Below are 20,958 nucleotides of genomic sequence, written 5' to 3'. Positions count from 1 at the left end.
ATGAATGTACAATAAGTGTGAAAGCAACACCAGGAACTACAGGGAGAGGGCATTCAGTTTGATAGTGCCAGGAGGTCATTTTAAAAATCACTGTCATAGTTTAGTTCTTCTTTCTCCTATTTAAACACTATGAAGTGATTAGCTCAGAATTTGGCTAACTGGAGCCAGAGTCCATTAAAGTTTATCTTTGAAGTTTTATGAAAGGAAGGGAATTTACAAAGCAAATTAGTTGTATAAATAAGATAGAAGGAGATGTCTGACTATTCACAAGAACAGACTGTTTCTAAGCTATTTAATGGTGCTCTTTGCAAGTCAACCACTAACAGAATAAATTTAAATGGGGGGTTTATCTGTTTATAAAGACCAGCTTGAGGAGACCTCTGCTTGGTAACACCCTAGGCTGGAGACCAAACAGCCCAGGAAAATGCAATGTGAGCAAATGGACACAAGGGGGCAGGCATAGCACACTGGGAAGTCTGCTCAGTGCTCCCCACCCCCACCACTGCCGAAGCTGTACTGGCCCCGAGTTCCTTCTGTGCTCACATACCCGATTAAAGGACTAACTGAAAAGTAGAGTGTGTCACAAGGCTGGAGAATGAGAAGCAGCAAGAGTCCCACAATCTTTAATGTAACTATGTCCTGGGACACCTCAAAATTTAATTTCTGTGTCCATGGGAGTTTTTCTTTACAATTCTGTCTAACTTAATTCTAGATTACAGTGTTCGGCCTTGGTGTTGAATTTGCGACATCCATGCCAAAGGCAATGCCAGGAATCTGAACAAAATACAGAAGGATTGGTTAATTAAAAAAAAAAACCAAAACAACAAACAAACAATCAAAAAACAAAACTAAGAAAATATTTAATGTGACTCCCTACTAAAAAAATTCATTGCTCTCTCATTTTTATAAATATACAAATTAATCATTTTTCCCTCCAAGGAATAAATGAAGTACACTAACCATTAAAATGATTTATAAAGCATTCCCCGTGATACAAATCAGCATAGTTGCAAGGAAGAACTGTTTATTTCAAGCGTCTGAGTAAGACATGGGCTGGTAAGAGGAGTCAGATATTATTGTTATGTTCTGCCCCTCTAAATGATTAAGTGGTTACTAGAAGCCATTTGGAAAGAACCATAAAATGAGTACTGACTTATTTTTATTAATATTAACTTATTTTAGGTGTAAAAGGACATCGGCTGTAAAAAATTCAGCCGTCATTCATTAGATTCCTATCAGAAACAGTGCTAGACCCGCCCGAGAAATACAAGGCTGAGTATAATATGGCCAATGAATCCTGGCCTCAGGAAGCTGCACTGGAAATGACAGAGGTACACACCTTTAAGGAGTAGCAATGTGCACTGAAAAAAGAATAAACTTCCCATCAACTCTTATTTCCCATTGCTCCTCCATGTTTTTTTTTTCCTCCAGAGATGGTTTACAAATATGCAATGCAACATAAACTTCTTTAAAACACAAATACAGCATACTATCCACACTGCTGTTTTCCCTCTCTGAGACTGGTGCTTGGACCTGTATTTTCGTCTAGATATGAATAGTTAAACAAATCCCTTCCAGGTCTTCATCTGCTAAAAACAGGTTTTAGTTGTATTTGAAATTCTGCCTGATTTTAATATTCAGTATCTTTAGGTGCTCTCCAGAAAGCTGAACATGTTAATTCACACCAGAAATCTGTGATAATACCTGATAACGAAGAAGCCAGGACTTCATTAGGATGTAATTCTACCCTTCAGGGTGAATAAATTCCATTATCGAAACTTAAACACGTGGTGTTATCTTTAGTAGTGGACTTGCATGCTTGGTCTTTGTCCTTCCAGCAATGCAGCTGATGGGTCATTTTGTACTTAAATCATCTTTAAACTGGGACACACTTGTGAAATGCTGGGGAACCAGAAGGCAACAAAATGCCTAAAAGACCAGGCGAATCCCCAGGGCTCGGCGGGAGCCAGTTTCCCTTCAGAGGCTTGGCCTTTCTCACAAACCACCTCACCCAGACGGCCCTCTGCCATTTCTCTGGCTCTTTATTTAAGTAAACTTTGCTCAGTTTTAACTTCAATATTTATGAAGGGGCCCTGGTTAGAATTTACCGCCTGACTTATCCCTACTAATTTCCTTCTGGTCCCCGAGGATGGCTTTGGTGGTCAAAGTGGTGTGGTGGTTCTCTCATATAACTCAAAGAAGACCAGATGTGTTACAATATACAAACACCTGCAGGGAAGAAGCCCTGCTGGGAAGGGATGGTCGTGGGTTTTCTGGCCTCTCTTTCCTTTCTGAGGATAGGAGCACAATAATATGCTGTGAGTTTTCTCTGTTATTTATTTTCCTTGCTATTTTTTCATGATTTGTGTGTGTGTGTGTGTGTGTGTGTGTGTGTGTGTGCATAAATATGCATACTTGAAGATAATATCTAATGACAACATTACCACTATCTTTACCAGCTGGATGGACTAAGGAATGGCTCTCATTCCATATGAAACATATACTCTTGAACTCAAGACACTTAGGTTTGACTTTTTAGCTCTGCAATTCTCCATACTTAATACTTGGAAAGTCTCTTATCTTCACTGAGTCTCAGTTTTCTCACCCATGACACAGAAATTACAATCTCTGCCTACCCCTCGGAGCTGTTACAAATAGTAATACGAATTTTTTGTAAGCTGAAAGGCACTGTTTAAATGTAAGTTATTACTAATGGAACACAACCAAAAAGACAAACCAAAACCAACTGAAATGCAAAAGACTTTCAAAGGTGGATACTAGCCAAAGCAAATGAGAGGTTAGGTTAACTGCAATAATGACAAACCAAACACGAATAAAGCAATGATGGCCATTAAAATACACCCATTAAATATGACAAAAAAAAAAAAAAGAACAGTTGAACCAAAGCTGTCATTTATTCTGGTGTCAGATTTGCCAATCCTCATCACTTTGAATAGCTTCCTGAATGTTCCCTGGTTGGAATGAGTTTGAGTTTCCTTATGTGACCTGTAATGTACACACAAGACTACCATGATATGTATTATTTTAGATACTCTAAGCATACCCTTTGTACATTTAGCCTCATGAGATTTGGGGTTGCTATATAAAAAAAATATTTAAGTATTTAACCTTCAGTCTTTGTATCAAACTTAGTCTTGTGCATATATACATGTTTATGGTGTAGTGTGGAAAAAGCCCCTTTTATCTGCCAGTCTGACACAGGGTTTTTCAAGAGCCTTAGATTTGCCATCCTTGAAGGAAGGGAAAATGAGGCAGAATCTTCTCCCAGTTTTTCCCAGAGTTGCTTTTCTGTGTATCTTAAAGGAATTTATTTCTTTGCTGACTGTATACTGTCCAAATTGGACCAGCAGGATGCAAAACGGTGACTGCTAAACTTTGCCAAGATAAGGTAGGACAGTCCTCCCTGCGTATTAAAAATGTCTGTCAGATTACTAGGCCTATAGGCCAAAGTTGGTTGCCCCAACATTACAGAAGGGCTTAGAGTGACTGTCCAGGCAGTCAATTGTTTCTGTCACCTCTTAATTTTGGAAGTGGCTTGCTCTGAGCTTCCTGTTTACTCAGGTAATAATATTCTCAGATCTTTTATGGGGTTGAAGACTAGATAGTTATAGTTACAGTTCTCCCTAATCATGGTAGAAAGTAAATTAGGTATGAAATTCTGGACTTTGCAGGAGAGGGTAGCTGATGAAGTATTTTCTCTATTTTATCAAATACAAATGGACTGGATATTGTAACTGTAATTCTTTATTTTATTTTTTTAATGCTGAATGCCACTTATTGAAGGAGGGAGGAGGTCTTAAATACAGACTTACAGCACAATGGGAGAACCCCGGAGGGCTGAAGTTCGCTCCCAATGTTTTACAATCTTGCATCTAAGCTGTTAACGCACATTATGCAGGATACACAGACAAGGAACTTCCCTCAAGCATTCAGGAGGATAAAACCCAGGAGGGAATTAGCATAGGGAGGATATTAAGGTCAAGGTCAGCAAGCAAGGCAACAGTTATTCCAAAACCAGGGCCAGGACCCTACAGGTCCCCCTTTTACTAATAAATGAGCTTCTGACTTAGGTTGCGTGATAAAATGATGCCTAGTGATATTCTCCTATACTAACTCATAGATCTAACTCATAGATCAGTGTGTTATTTAGCCATCATAAGAGAAACTTTCTCCTGCAGCAGATGGAAATAGATACAGAGACCCATAGCCAGTATTACACAGAGAATGAGAGATCTTGGGCCACACAGCTCTAAATGGGATGTCTCTGCCAAATCCCTACCCTCAGAGCCCAAGGAACCCTGAAGAAGAGGAGGCAGAAAGAATGTAAGAGCCAGAGGGCATGGAGGACACCAGGAGAACAAGTCTATCAACTGAACAAAGCTCATATGAACTCACAGAGACTGAAGCAGTAAGCACAGGACAGGTCCTTTGCATATACATTATAGCTTTCAATTTAGTATTTTTATGGGATCCCTGAATCGGTCTCTGTCTTAGTTAGGGTTTCTATTGCTGTGAAGAGACACCATGACCATGCAACTCCTATAAAGGAGAACATTTAATTGGGGTGGCAGTTTACAATTTCAGAGGTTTAGTCCATGATGATCATGGCAGAGAACATGGTGGCTGAGAGAATGGCAGTGTGCAGGCAGACATGGTGCTAGAGAATTTTACATCTTGATCCAAAGGCAACAGGAAGTGACCTGTCTCACTGGGAGTGGCTTGAGCCTATATGAGACCTCAAAGCCTACCTCCACAGAGATGTATTTACTCCCACAAGGCCAACCTACTCCAACAAAGCTAAACCTCCTGATAGTGCCACTCCCTATGAGCTTATGGGGGTCAATTACACTCAAACTACCACAGTCTCTGATTCTTGTGACCTTTTAACTAAGAACATTTTCACATGTCTTACAGCCTTGTAATCAGTTTCAGGATTTCTTAAAACCCCACCCACCCCCACCCCCACATGAAAATCCACCTTACTACAGGAACACTGCCATATATGGTTTCTTTTTTTTTTGTTTGTTTTAAGACAGGGTTTCTCTGTATAGCCCTGGCTGCCCTGGAACTTACTCTGAAGACCTGGTTGGGCTCAAACTTAGAGATCTACCTTCCTCTGCCTCACTGAATGCTGGGATGAAAGGCATGTGCCTTAAGTCTTTCCTACAAATTATTCATATAATTTTTGAAAATAACAAAGTTATGTGACAAGACAATAGGTTGCTTTATTAGTGTTCCCACCGTTGTTAATATTCAAATGAAAAATATTAATGCTTTCTTTCTTTTTTTTTTATTTTAGATTTATTTATTTATTATACATACAGTGTTCTGCCTGCATGTGTCCCTGCAGGCCAGAAGAGGGCACCAGATCTCATTACAGATGGTTGTGAGCCACCATGTGGTTGCTGGGAATTGAACTCAAGACCTCTGTAAGAGCAGCCAGTGCTCTTAACCACTGAGCCATCTCTCCAGCCCTAATGCTTTATTTCAACAACCATTGTAGTGAAGATTTTAAGCAGGTGCTGAGGTTTAATAAAAATATTTTAAAAGTCTATATCAGTCTGAAGAGCTTTGATTATGAGGATCTGTCAATAAGTTCCAAGAAACCAAAAAACAAAATCACATTTTGCTTTTTTTCTCAAGAAGCTTAGTTATATTGGCTAATGGAGGAAAAAAATATAAAATTGGTTACAATTATGTTTGAGTTTAGGTTAAATTTGTAGTAGGATGAGGCAAATAATGGTGACTGGGAAGGCAGAGAAGACTTAAAACATGAGTTAGAAATTGAATTTGTCCAGAGGAATGCTGGTGTTATGAGCTGATTCACTCATCTCAAAATCTGTGTGTAGAAATCTTAATTTCTGTCACCCTAGAATATGACTATGTTTAGAGATAAAATCTTTAAAGGGTAAATTAAATTAAAATGGGGTCATTGTGGTGACTGCAAAATAAAACACACATGAAAAAGACCATGTAAAGGCATGCAATGAAGACTACCATATACATCCAGAGAAGCCCTTGGCAAAGCCTCACCCCAACAGTGCACTCGGAAGTCTATGCCTGTCTAATCGTGGGAAAATACATTCTTGTTAGTTACCCAGTCTCCAGTGCTTCCTTATGGTATCTGCAGCACAATGATACAGTAGGTTTGAAATCTGAGAGATTAAAAAACAATAAATAGTAATAATACCCAAGAAAGAAAGAACACGATAAAGATGTCAATATGTGAAGGATAGACAATGATGAGGGGTGTACTTTTGAATACCCACAACTGTATTATAATAAATAAAGGACTGGAGAGATGTCTCAGTGGTTAAGAGTATTTGTTCTTACAGAGGACCTAGGTTCGGTTCCCAGCATCAACGTGGCAGCTCACAACTGCCTATAACTCCAGTTCCAGGAGTTTTGAAAACCCAGCCCCTGTGGACACCAGGCATGTGTGTAGTGCACATACACACATGCAGGTCAAATAGTCACACATTCATATAAGAATAAATAAATCTCTTTTTAAAATCTCAGGATTGAAATCATTACTCATATTTTACTTCCCATTGATGTCTTCAACTATCATCCAGTTTTCCCACTTCAAATGATTCTTGAGTGCTTTACTCCAGTGCTACGCACTATGTGCTGTGACCAAATGCCCATGTTGTTATCCTAACCTCTAGTATGATGTTGGAAGATGTATGGGAAATGACAGGGTCACAAGAGCAAAGACCTTTGGAACGCGATTGGTGCCCTTAGGAAAGAACCAAAACAGCTCTTCACCCTTCCCCCACATGATGGTAAAGTAAGAAGATTGACAGGTGTGAACCAGGAGGCAGTTCTCCCCAGACACTTGTCATCTGGCATCTTGATCTTGGACTTTGCAGCCTCCAGACCTCTGAGCTCTGTTGTGTACAACACCCAGTCTGAGGCACTGCATCATGGCAGCTCTGGTGAATAAATGATAGCCTACCTACTGTGTATTTGCTAGACAAGCCTGAGTAGATAGAGACACCTGCTTGGCTTTCTCTACAGCACTTGTATTCAATATTCAAACTTATTTTAACTTTTTATCACCTGTCAATACAGAAATAGAGTTCAATAAGGTCCCCTCACCTCCAAAAATTAATCCCCAAATAACTACACAGAGACTTAATATTAATTACAAATGCTTGTCTGATAGCTTATTTTTCATTAGCTCTTATAACTTAAATTAACCCATTTCTATTAATCTATGTGCTTCCCTGAGGTTCGTTTGCCTCGTGAACATACTTCCCATTCTGCTCACTCCGTAACAAAGACTGTAGGGGTCCAGACCCTTAATAGCCTTTTCCCAGGGTCCATGGAAAAATCTAACAACCAGCTGAGGAATCTAACCTCAAGGATATCAAATGAATCTATGCACATGAAACTCTTTAGTCCGTTCACTTTATTCTTCTGAGTCAGTTCTTTCTCTACACAGCTTCTTTTCTGCTCTCATATTTAGCTCCTTTTGTTTTTTGCCTGATTCTATATTTTTCTGCTGTTCTCTCTAAGTTCTATCTTAATTCTCCCATCTTAGTTCTTCCCATCTAGTTCTTCCTATCTTAGTTCTTTCTCATTTAGTTCTTTCCATTTTCGTTCTTTCCTATCTGGTCTTTTCCCATTTAGTTCTTTCCATCTTAATATCTTAATTCTTCCCATCTTAATTCACCCCCAAGTCTCTGAGGTTTTCAGTTATGTACCCATGCAATCAACAATACTCTGGCCAAGACAAGGTCACCAGACTTGAATTCTCTCAGGGTCAAACAGAGAGGTGATAAGATCCACACAAAGAGCAGTAATTGTCAACTGTCATTAGCAACCCAAAAGGGAAGTGACTAATGGGGAATGAATCAACTAGGAGCTAAATTCAGTTAATAATCTAAAAAGGGAATTTATGTGCTCAAACTATATTCTTAGAAGTGGTTAGGTAAAATGTTAGGATTCTATAAGTCACTAAGTCACAAGTGAAAATAAAACTGCCGTTTTTTCCTTTGGCGCCATATCTGTCCAAGCTTAATCTTTGAGAAAACTGAAACTTTGGAATGGTTGGGGAGTAGAGGGGCAGTGGACAGCTAAGTTATAATCATTTTGATTATTAATTGTTAATCAGTTCATAATTAATTCATTTGTTAGGTCTATTTTATTTTATCTTTTTTTTTTTTTTTTTTTTTGAGACAGAGTATCATGTAGTCTCGACTGGCTGCTAATTTGCTGAGGATGAGTTTGAACTCCTGATCTTACTGCCTTCACCTCCTACCTCCCAAGTGGTAGTATTACAGGCATTCGCCACCATGCCAGGATCTGTAGAACTATTAAGGCTATTAGATTCTTTCAATTGCTATCTCCCCATCCTGTACTTATATGATGGATCATTTTTCTGAAATTCGGAGCTATATATTTATCCTTGTTATAGTTAAAAGGTAGAAATTTAAAACTCCTGCTGGTTACTTCTAGGAGCACCATATCTCCACTTCATTTTTGAGGCACAGATCCATCTAACTACACACTCACTTTTCTCAGTTTTGTCCTCCAAACAAGCAAGCCTTCTTGTTGGTTGAAACAAATGAAGTTGTGCATTATAAAGTAAAATCTTGAACTGGACTTGATACTCTTTGTTCTTAGGACTAGTTATTCATGATGTCTCGAAGCCACTTGTGAGGTGAATGTGCTGAACCATTGCTGAACCATATAACAGAACCCAAATAAATAAGCCCATCAGATACTGGCCAATCAATCCGATGGATATACTGGGCAAGATCACTCAATACACATTTAATGATTTCAATTCATCTGCCCATCTACAAATGTCAGAACTGATGAAATCTAAGCTTGAGTTGTATGTTTCCCTTACAACCCCAAATTCCATTATAATTAAGAGCATCCAACAACCCCACCTACTAGTTACAGGCAGAACATGCAGGACTTGAGAAGTCCATTAGGTTTTGCCACCAAAATGGGCCACACACATAACCCCCCTGAAATGAGTGGATAAGCACCACATTCCAACAGCTCTCTAGAGGAGATTGCACAATTTCTGAGTAACCAATTACAGTACTTCACAGATTTCCTAATATCTAATCGGAATCTCTTCTGCTGGACCTTAAGCTCATTTCCTCTTTTCCATTCTCAAAGGAGGTGGAAACATCTGGAGAATATTTTTTCTTAAAATAATAGCACACATATTTGAGTCCTGTAATTAGCTCCCTTTGTTTCCCTAACTGGAATATTGTCAGCTGCTAAACAGCTCACAAAACACTTGAGAGAACCCTTGAAAGAGAACATTTTAAAGTGGGATTTTTCCCTTCCTGTGAATGAAAGCATCATTGTTTTCAGCCTAAGCTCTGACTAAGTCACCCATCCCGCCTGAGCATCATTTCCTTTACTTGCAGAATGAGGATGTTGGTTAGTAGAATTCAAAGTCTTTTCCAATTCTGATGTTTTCTAGTAACTGGGAATGTGAAGAACATTTACACTTTCATAGGTAAATGGACTTATGAGTTGAGATGATCAAGTTTTTTTGATGTTGGAAAGTTAGATGTATCTCATACTTCCAATAACTTTTCAATCTCCTATCTTACAGTTGGGGATAGAATTTATAAAATCTCTGTATAATTTTTTTTTCTTGAAAGATAAGCAGAATCAGATGAGAAGGAAGACCCCAAATAAGAAACGGAGTTTGGGAATAAAAGCATAATGTATGCCGTAAAGAGAATTCAAAGGTTGGGCACAAATGTGAAGGTTGTTGAGAATTCTTTAAAAAGTGGCTGTGAAGGTGGATATGGTATTTAATCTCAGCACTCAGGAGGCAGGTGCAGGCTGATCTCGGTGAGCATACGGTCAGTTTGGTCTGACTAGCAAGTTCTAGACCAGCCAGGGCCACATAGTGAGACCTTGTGCCCCCCAAAATGTCTGGGAATGATGTCTTCCTACAACATGTGGCCTTAAAATTCTTGCAGAGTCATTCAATAAATACTAACTATGACTTCTGAAGAGTGACAAGTGAATGGACCGGAGACATGGCTTAGCCACGAAGAGTTCTTGCTGGTCTTTCAGGAGACCCAGGTTTGAACCGCTGTACCCATATGAATACAAGCACTGGCAAAGGCTTCCCATGAGAAAATGATTGCAAGTCTATGGGTGCAAGGTAGTTGTACTCGAAGTGGTCCTTTGTAGATAACATGAATGAGTAAAATGATAACAATTAGGCACCTCCCAAAGCATCTTAGGCCATAAAACCCACCAAGTTAAAACCCTATTCGGCAGAAAGACAAAAGCAGACTTGCTTTCTGAATGACTTTCACCTGAATCAGTGCGTTAAGGACCAGGGAGCCCTAGGGTGGCATTGAGGTGTGGGAGGCCGGGGTAAAGAGGACCATATTGGATCTCAGCTTCTCTTTTGTCATCCAACTGGCCTTCTGGGTGTTTCATCAGCACATGGTGTTTTCCTGAAAAGGTTGAAGGGTTAGAAGAAACTCAGGTGACTTAATGATGTTTCTTACTATAAAACAATTTTATGAGACTTCTGAAAACGGAGAAATTTGAATTATTAAGTACAATGGGCTCAGTTTCCAGTTGACTTGGGAACTTCCTGGAAAGAGGAGGTTGATCCTTCACAGGCTTGTGTGTGTGTGACTTCTGAGGACAGTGACCACACGGAAGGCCTTTCTCTCTGCCCCATTCTGTTGGCCCCATTGTATTACTCTGTCAGCGGATGTTGAGAAGATCAAGTCATGTCCTGTGCTGGCATTCTCTTTTAATGAACAAGCTATTATATCAGTAGATTATTCACTTTGATATTTTAATGAGAAATTGTGAAACAAACAAATCTTCCAAATCAAGGAACAAATTTGAGCTTAATCCATTTTTCTGTATACTAAAATGTTTATTAATTAAATTTCTGCATGTGGTATAAGTGTCTTGTGGATTTAGAGAAGAACTTAGGGTTCATACCCAATGTTGGTGTTCCCTCCAGCTCTTGAGACAGTTCCTTCAATTGTTGACATTTCATTTGTTTGAGTCATTCAACTGTGAATAACTTGATAATAAAACAAAATCCCTAGAATTGTTATCATAAATGGACAAAACATTAAATCAAATCATCAGCACTTAGAAAATAAAAGTAATCATTTTCTTCCAAAACTGAATCCTTCTACCCCTTATCCACCTCCACACACAGAACTAATTCCTGGTCCGAATACCAGTATTTCTAAAGTTACAATAGTTAGTCCTGAAAATTTCTGAATTATCAAAGAATTAAAAAAAAATCAAGTTTCTTGGTCAGTGAAAATATGTTTGTTTTTTCTCTGTTGCATGGTTCAGAAGCAGCAGAAATCATTCCACATGACTGTTTCCAACAAAGAGTTTAAATTTTAAATAATTTAGTCCTCAATCTGGGACTAAGCCTAAAATATCAAATTGTGATAAATTGTCAGCCACAGAAAGGGCAGTCTCTAAAATCCTCCACTTTGTAACCACAGCTCCATCTAGATAATTAGCCTGCGTGGTAACATCCTGCCCTTTGAACGCAGGCAAAGCACATAGTGCAACCAAACCACAGCTATCTTGGTATTGCAAGTTCCATTTATTTAAAGGGTGGGATTTATTTTGAGGGAGAGAGAGAGATGGATGTGCTGTCTGGGAGGAAAATCATAAGGTTTTCAGTTAATCCAGCTAGCATTCTTTAGAGAAAATGGAAGTGGAGAAAGCATAGAGAATTATGTAAAGGATGCTGCCAGGTTTGGAGGATACATGAGTTATGCAGGCTGGAAGTGTGCAAAGAAGTTCTTACGAGCACAACTCATTACATGTTATAAGTAAGTTTACAAAAGTGTGTCCAATGCCATCATAAAAATGCTTTGTAAGTGTGATTTCTTAGGACATGATTGTCAATAGGATGCTGAAGTAGATGAAAGACTCAGTGGGTAGCTTTCTCTGTGACCTCTGTGATGATGACCTTATGAGCATTTGAAGACCTCTTTTACTAAATTATAAAACAAAGGAACTGAATTAGATCAAATGGAAGCCCAGTGTCTGGAGGGAGTAGTGAAGGTGCTGGTTTGTAGTGAATGTGGTACAACTGGCCCATTCTGAGCTGTCTACTACCTCCCTTTCGTGAGGATGTTTCCTTTATTTGGGTAGCTCTTCCAGTTTTTGGAAGGAAGCCAGAAATCAGTTCATGCTGTGAAACTTCTGAATTTAAAAATCTGGTAGGAGCGAGGTCTCCCCCCACCAACCAAAAAAAAAATATCTAAAAATGGAGCCCCCCACAAGCCACCAGATCCTTTTTTTAACCTACTAGACATCTCTGTACCAGGTGGTTTCTAACATACCCCATTCTAAAATGCTGTTTCTGGTATTTTGTATGCTATGCCTTTGTTTTCTAAAAATTTAAACTTCTGGCTTTGTTTCTTGCCACTGTCAGTGGGTTAATTTAATTACCAATTTCAGAATACTCTAACAAAGCTTAACATACAATATTAATAAACACACATGTATGAAAATTAAACAATGACATGCACTCAAAAAGTTTATGATCGACAGCTAAAAACAAGACCTTCATCTTGTATAGGTATTTAGACAAGTAGGATGAAGTTGGCTTGGACTGGCCAGGCAGAAAGTACTTGAAGGAGAGGCATCAGAACTAAGAGGTGAAGGATAAATGGGGATTGTCAACCTAAAGAGAGGAGTGGAACTCATCTCTTGTCCATCGTCCAAACCAAGCAAAAGCCTACATGTAACACTCTGAACTGTTAAAGAGCTGAAGTATTGGTTGATGGGTAGAAAGACACTTTGAGGTGAACTATGTAAATGAAGTCCTTATTTTACCATTTTTTTGCTAACTGTGTGACCTTTGAACTCTTCATCATGATTTGGGGATAATGACAGATGGACCTATCTTAAGAGTTATTGAGTAGATTCAGGGAAGTAGCTTCAGGAACGTGTGTAGATCAAGTGAAGTTCTAAGCACTAAGCTGTTAATGGAAATGAAAAGGTTTACAAGGAAAGAAGAGGACTGAGAAAGAGGAAGAAAAGGAAGAGAAGGAAAGGAGAATCTCAAACACATATTCTATCACATTTTGTTGCAGTCTTTAAAAAAATGATAAATTTTTTTATTCATTCTGCTCCTGACCTGTTATAAAACTCAGGCAGGTGTTCCTACGGTGATAGCAGTGAACATGACCACATGACCTAGAGCTGTATTTTTATTGCTGAGGAAAGTCAACTTCACAAATAATAATGGCTACAAGCTTCTAACCCTCAACAGCAATCAGCTCTTTGCTCTTTCTAGCTTGATCTTCCTGTGCTTTGGGACTTCAGTAATAGAAATATTGCTATAGTGTTTTTCATATTTTGAGTTGTGCCTGAGAACTATATCCCCCCTTTTAGATGGCTGATGATTTAAAAAAACATAATGAGTTTTGAATTTGACAAACAAATTCAGTCTGACATAATCTTCTTTTATGTGCTTTCTTTTATAGTGCAACAAATTGATAACTTCAAATCCGAAGTACCAGATAAGTGTGAAGCTATATCTAGTCATGAACATTTGTCTAAGTGCAAAGCATTAATTTCCTCCAAATTGATATAACCTATAATTTATTTTGAAAAATAATTTCTTATTCAAGAGTTCTAAAAGCTCATGACTAAGGGGAGGTACACTCAGTATAAGTCATTCAGTTGACCATAGGCATAAGGCAGAACCTTCTCTTCATGCAGTATCTTTGCGTTGAGTTCATAGTTGTGCACGAAGTAGATTTAACACGCCCTTTCAAATGAATGTATGAGTGGTCTCATTTTCATCTTGTCCCTTGCCTAAACTAACTGCAAAGTTAGATCTCAGGTGCTGTGGTGGCCGAGAGAGCAGCACAGCCACCAACCCTGTATTGGTAGCACTGTTTTCGGTGCATAGTATTTATCCTCATGCCCCTAGTCTTGTGTCCTAATCATAAGAATGGAAATTCCTACACAATAGCCCTTTTTCCTTGGACATTAATGAAGAGCGCTACTTTTGATTTTATAAACTTTATAACGAACAGATAAACATGGACTGGTCTTAGAATAAATGAGATTTGTGGCAATACATTAATTTATGAGATCTTTGTAAGTTCTCTTTATGATCAAGGTCATAGATTTGCCTTGAGCTAGATTATAGTATCAAGGAGGCAGATTTCTGAATTCCTGATCTGATTTTAAGGCCTTCAGATCTCAAGTAACAATCTCTGAAGTTCTCTTCTTTCACAAAAGTAATTCCTGACATGCCATTTCTTTGTTTATAAAACCATGAGTGGTGGACTAAGTGATCCCTAATGTACTTGCAGGTCCAAAGACTCACAGCCCTTTTCCTACCCGTTCCAGTACTCATTGATCCCTGTTAGCTATGCTCAGTACTGAAAAGGGTCAGGCAGTGGGTGGGAAGTTGAGAATGAGCATGAAATCCCATGTGCAGAGGAGGAGGAGGTGAGCTGAACACTGTTGTTTCATATTCCTGTCCAGTGTTCAACAGCATTTTGCAAAGCTCTATGCTTTTCCCTGTGGTTGTTTGTGGTCCACATCTTTGCCATGAATTTCTGTCTCTTTGTGTGGAACCCCGCCAAGGATACATTACTGGCCACCTACCCACCTTCTCAGGACGACTCCTCAAACTTATTTTCTTTGCTTTCTCCTCCTGCTGGTTTATGGCTTTCCCTTATGTAGCAATAAAACTCTTGGAGAGCCCTCTTAGGGATGAATTAATGCCACTTAAGTATGTTTCCGTTAGCTGCCCTTTGATGGTTCTGTTTAAAAATAAGAGAGAGTTGGGGCAGCTTGGTTCTTATTGAAATTTTCCTTCCCTCTGCTTTAAAATTACCATTCCACAGAAACACTTAGTTACACTCCAAGAGAGCTTCGTTAACACTGAAAAAATGTCTGGGAAATGTTGTCAGAAGGCAAACTCACCATCTTTCAGTCATTTTTTTTTCTCCATTGGAAAAGTATTTACATTACAAGGAGACCCAGCTTAGCCTGTGTGAGCTCTCCTTGTAGTCCTTTAAATACCAGAGAGTCTGCCTAAATTCCAGAAGAGAAGAATGCCATCTTGTTCTTCACCCTAATAGCAAACAGGTTAAGGCTCTGTTGTCATGACCCCATTTCAGCCCTGTGTAGTCTGACTACATATTATATTTTAATAATTTGTCTGAATCTTATATTTAATCCATGCCTCCTTTGGGACAGAATGTCCTCTAGGCTTTAGTACCTTTCTCTCATCCTCCAAGTTATGAGAATTGGAAGATGAATGCATTGCCACATACCATTTTAGTTTCTTTTAATAATTGTTTTGAGTCACTATGAAAGGAACCGAAGAGGATTCAAGATCAGCTGGAATACTGCTTCTCCCTCAGTAGACATTCAGGCAAAGGCAGACATGCTCAAAAAAAAAAAAATGCATATAAACCAGTGCCACGTCTGTTCCTTTTCAGGCATGGTGTTCCCTCTTTCTCTCTCGTTTTCTCTTTAATTTGTCTTTCCAATCTCTGATTTCCTTCTCTTTACCAGATATCTGATGCCCATTTGGTGTTCATAAGCTCATTAGAACACTCTGAATCTGGGCTAGAATGAAGACTAATAGGGCATAGTGGGACACTTGAGTTAGAGCTATCTTCTCTCCTTGCGGGATCAAGAGCAGACTTCTTGTAAGCAAGGAGACAAGTCAAGGAGTGAAGGTCAAGGTGGCTCTATAAAGCAGCCACCTTTCCTCAAGTCAAAATCTTTCTCCATAGATCTACTTTGTACTTGAAATTTCAACTAAATGTCCAGAACCTAGGAAAATTAACAGAGCCTTAGATCTGCGCTGATTAACTGACCCATGATTGAGAAAAGGGATGTAGGAGTATTGAGAAATCTGAATGGTCTGTCTTGACTGGGATTGGGTAGAGAGTAACATGGAGGTTCAAGGTAACAAGTACTTTGGGGAGATCAGAGGCATGAGATGGGGCATGAAGCCAAGTCTTGGCACAAAACTCCTCTATCAGATCATGGGGTGAATGACTGATCATGATGATAAGATTAATGTGTAGCTTTTATATTACCACTACCAGGTAAGTGTGAACACATTTAAGAGATTTCCTGCAGACTACCTCCACAGGAGTAGAGTCAGCTTCCAGAAAAGCTCTATGGAGACTGGTTGTCCGTTAAGTTTGTGCTTAAGATGAGAAGATTTGGCTGTTGGCACAGCTTGGATTTCAGCCTTTTTCCCATCTTCCCATAGCAGGGGCCACTGCTTCCCAAACATGCATATGTATGGATTAAATACTGACACCTTGTCATATCACATAGCTAGAATTGCAAAGCTGTCTTCTAGGCAGGAAAGAATCTGATTCTCTCATCAGCTACACTTGACAAGTGGCCAGAAGGACGAAATCAAGGTTCTTCCACGTCATGTTGCTATTTTATTTCAGTCTCTGATCACACCAGGGGGAGCACTGATGCTTCTCTAATCAGAAGTTTAAATGCCTCACAGTCCAAGGGGCAAGCACCCTCTTCTGGAGTTTGACTTCCAGGCCGCCAGACCATTGTGCATATTCTTGGTGTGGAATGTGCCAAGGACAACCAGGACCGTCACATTCACTGCTGCTTCCCTCTCTATAAATTCCTCCTAATAAACACTGCTTGGCCTTTTGCCTTTGTTTGCATAACAACCTCCAGTACTGTCCAGCATTCTACTTAAGAGATTGGAGTTCTCAACAGCAGATGAGAGAAATGTGCTCCTCCAGCAATGAATCAATTGATCCATCCATTCAATACAGTTCAGTACCCAGCAAGTGCCAAGCAGGTGCTGGAGGCATAACAATAAGTAGGGAGTGAGGTCCCTGTCCTGGAACAACTCACAGTTTGGGGCTGCCTGGCTGAAGACCTGACCACTCAGACTCCTCCCCTAAGTCAGTTCTATCTCTATGAGTTACTAACAGGGAAACATTCAACTCTTGGTCCTGTGTATCAGGCTGGCCGACTCAGTAGGATAATAACTGCCAGCAGTTTTACAATCTCATGTTGGCTCCCCTCCACCTCCCAGCATGTGATTGGGCTTCTTCTACTGTCCAGTCCTTGATGTGTATCCATAGAAAACAAACTTATTTCAAGATCTGTCTGACAAGACTTGCAAGGAATGTAAATAGAAGACGCTGCATAGCAAACATCAATAGCATTTGAATAATCCGTATGAATATCTGGCCTTATACAAGAGTACATGGAAACAAAATAATGTTATTCATAAGAACTGAAAGAAGTTGAGGAGTGACTAAACTTACATATTTTTGGCATATGGTGATATTCTGAATTTTAAAAGAATCATAGTATATCATAATAAATTCTACTATTACTTGTTCTAACTTCTAAAATGTCTAATGGTTCACAACTGTGATGGTTATTCTTGGTTGTCAACTACATCTGAAATGAACTAAAACCCAAATGGCTGTGTGCACCTGTGAGGGAATATTTTTTTCTTAATTAGATTATTTGAAGTGGGAAGACCCACTTCTAATACTGATCCTTTGAGGTGGAAAGATCCACCTTTAATTTGGGCTATACATTCTGCTGGTAGCCTATATAAAAGATATGGAAGAAGGAAGCTTGCTTTTTTGCCTGCTGTCTCTTAACCTCTTTCTGGAAAGTCCATTCCTTCTCTGGCATTGGAACCTACTTCTTCAGAATACCAGCATATACTGAAGACCAGCTGAGACATCCAGCCTTGTAAACTGGACAACTACTGGGTTCTTGGACCTTCTGTTGGTAGGCAGCCATTGTTAGACTACCTGGACCATAGCCTATAAGCCAATCTAATAAATACCCCTTTTATATTTATATAGATTCATTCTATCAGTTCTGTTCCCCAGAGAACCCTGACTAATACAATAGACATGATGAAAACTTCTGTTTAAAAATTTAAAAAGTGTGCACCTCTCTCTATCTTAAGATATCTTGTTAAGCCTATCAATTTTCTCTTTCTACTTATAGTTATAAATGCAGGCATTTGGCACAGAGACAAACAGGTAAAATTGTTGCTTGTTTTTGAGTTCTGATTGAGCATAGATGTAAATATTTTTTTCAGCACATGTTAAAGGCACTTTTGGATTGAGCAGGTAAAATATATACTATATGAAAAAAATTTTCAAAGAGCTCGTATTACTATATAGTTTCTATTGACATTTATTTACTTTTAAATAAATATGCCTCTGTATGTGCCATATGTGTACAGCTTTCCAATGCCCAGGGGCTAGAGTTATCGTGGCTGTGAGCTGCTCAGTGTGGGTGTAAGCAACTGAGCTTGGGTCCTTGGGAAGAGCAGCAAGGGTTTTTAATGGCTGAGTCATCTTTCTAGTTTCTTTCCTTTCTAAAATCCTCAAAATAAGAATCTATATGAATAGAAATGATGATAGAATTTAAATTTATTTTGTGTCTTATTCATGAAATATAACCAGTGCTTTCCAAGGCTGCTCACCGAGTCCCTTCACATGTGTTAAAGAAATCTTAGATCATCACCTACTGTTAAGTTGGGGTACCCATATGATATCATCAGGGATGTGAAGGAGCCACCTGCCTCTTTCTTTAATTTTAATTTAATTTTTTTGTATTAGTTAACTTTTAAAAATAGACATAGTTCATTTTAAAATTCACAGCAAAATTGATGGGAAAGAGTAGAGTTCCTCCACATCTCCCCGTTCCCCAAACCTGCACAACCTGTCCATCATCAGCATCCTGTACCAGAGTGGTACCCTTGTTAAACATGATGAACCTACACAGGCACATCACCCAAAGTCCATTGTAACGATAGGAACCTCTCTTGGTATTGTACCTTCTTCAGTTTGGGCAAAGGATAACGATGCATGTCTGCCCTTCCAGTATCACACAGCATAGTTTCACTGCCTTAAGAACTCCTTATGCTCCCCCTGTTCATTTATCTCCACCCAGCTAGCCCCTGTAACCACCAAATCATGTTTTAAGTATTTACATAAGCTAATAGTAGGGAGGCTTTTCATACCAGCTTCGTTACTAAGCAGCATGCATTATGTAAGTTTCCTCCATGTCTTTTCATGACTTGGTAGCTTGTTTGCTTTTGGCACTGAATCACATTCCATTGGTTGGATATTTTCCAGCTTATTTATGGACATAGTATTTTAAACTCATTTTGATTTCTCAAATTTCTCTCTTGTTTAAGAAAACCTGAAAGGTACTTATGGCTGACAATGATATTATTAGATAAAACACTTGTCTTTTAGTAGTACTCCATTCATGCAAGGAGGACTGTGTGATGGGAGGCTGAGGAGGGAGGATCAATTGGAAAACTCAGAGGGAAGTGGTTTTTTTAATGTTCTGGGATGATACCATGTGATTCCCTCAAACCAGAAGAGAGAGTGAGCTAAGGTTCTCCGAACACTTGTCAAGTACTATATTTTTGATTCCTGGGCATCTTCACAGTTTATCTGATAGATTTTCATGAGTGGAACTGAAAGATGCCAACTTATTCTCAGCTATGTGGAATTAAATGAACACAGATCCAGCTTGATATTCTAGAGAAGTTCCTACTCAAACACACCTGTTGGTACAAAGCACACCAGACTTGAGGAGTACCAACTTGAAATGTGCTTTCAAGTTCACTTTGCATCTTCTTGGTCAGAATTTACTAAAGTTGTCTTTCATGTCACTTGAGCAAGGATGGGTCACCAAATCACTGAAGAATCTTACAATGACTTCTGAATCATTACATGTAACCTAGTGTTGAAATAATACTTCTGGATAAAAATGCTGTCTTTTACATAATTATTTGAAAATTGGTACATGATGACGTGTCAGTGATTTAGGACAGTGGCTGCTCTTCCTGAGTTCAATATCCAGCACTCACATGGTAGCTTACAACTGTTTATGATGGGACCAGATATCTTCTTCTGGTGTACATGCATACAAATCACCCATATACATAAAATACATAAATAAATCTTTAAAAAAATAATTGTCCTTTATGGACTCATTAATTTTGTGGGAAGTGTGATTATGAAAGTATTTTTTATCATCTAAACAGTCAAACTACATCATAATATTCTTCTGCTGAAAACTTTCTGATACCTTATTAGTTTTTTTTGTTGTTGTTCTTGTTTGTTTTGTTTTTATAAAACCAAAGTCTGCTCCATGTTTACTTATCTGAATCTTAGTTGGTCTCTGTCTCATGATGCTTCTATCTTCCTGGGTACAAGACCCATTGACTTCTATGTTCACTGAATTCATCATTTGGTTATGTTGTTCTTTCTGTGAGAATGGGTCTAGCAAGTGACTAATGCCTTTCCATGTTAGGATTCCAGCCAAATGCCATCCCCAATGATCCAGTCGGTATCATGTTTCTTCATTCATAACATTTTGTGATAGTTATTATCCTGTTTATTATCTTCCTCATTGTCCTCTTCCCTACTGTATCTATAAGCCCATAGAGAGATGAGGTTGGTTTGTCTTATTTACTGTTTTATTTCCCAAGCACTGTGTTTGGCAAAAATGTGAGGTATGACTGACTGAATGGATTACATCATAGATGTTACTCAATGTTTCTTGGGTATGATTGTGTACATTGTGAGTGTTTATGCATGCATATGTCTATTTCTAAGTAGAAATACATCTCTGGTCACTTTGGTTTGTTTGTTTGTTTTTTTAACCTCTGCTATTAAGTAGGTAACATACATCAGGTTCCATGACTATCTTTGGTTTCTGTATTCCTCAGAGCTTAGCACTCTTAGGAGATAGCAGTTTGTGAGTTCATATTATTAAGTGATGGATGGGTTTGCAGCCAAGATTAATAAATATCTTTATAAACAGGCCTCATGGGCCTGTGAGATGGCTTAGAAGGTAAAGGCACCTACCACAAAGTCTAATGATCTGAGTGTAATCTTCAAAACCCATGTAGTGGAT

General features: G+C 38.8%; 1 protein-coding gene across 2 annotated transcripts in view; it reads right to left on the bottom strand.

Moving 5' to 3' along the window:
• The window catches only part of Col8a1 (collagen type VIII alpha 1 chain), a 130,888-nt gene that overhangs the window by 9,178 nt on the left and 100,752 nt on the right, over nucleotides 1–20,958 (bottom strand). Inside the window, exon 1 of one of the 2 annotated variants that reach the window (XM_037209673.1) lies at nucleotides 10,332–10,481. The exons of the other annotated variant lie outside the window; for it this stretch is intronic. The gene's annotated coding sequence lies outside the window, so the exon portion shown is untranslated. Of the gene's footprint in view, nucleotides 1–10,331; nucleotides 10,482–20,958 lie in introns of those variants that run through there. 2 annotated transcript variants of the gene reach the window in all.

The sequence above is a fragment of the Peromyscus leucopus genome, chromosome 12 (assembly GCF_004664715.2).
Source record: "Peromyscus leucopus breed LL Stock chromosome 12, UCI_PerLeu_2.1, whole genome shotgun sequence".
NCBI lineage: Eukaryota > Metazoa > Chordata > Mammalia > Rodentia > Cricetidae > Peromyscus > Peromyscus leucopus.
This window is presented reverse-complemented; position numbering and strand designations above follow the sequence as displayed.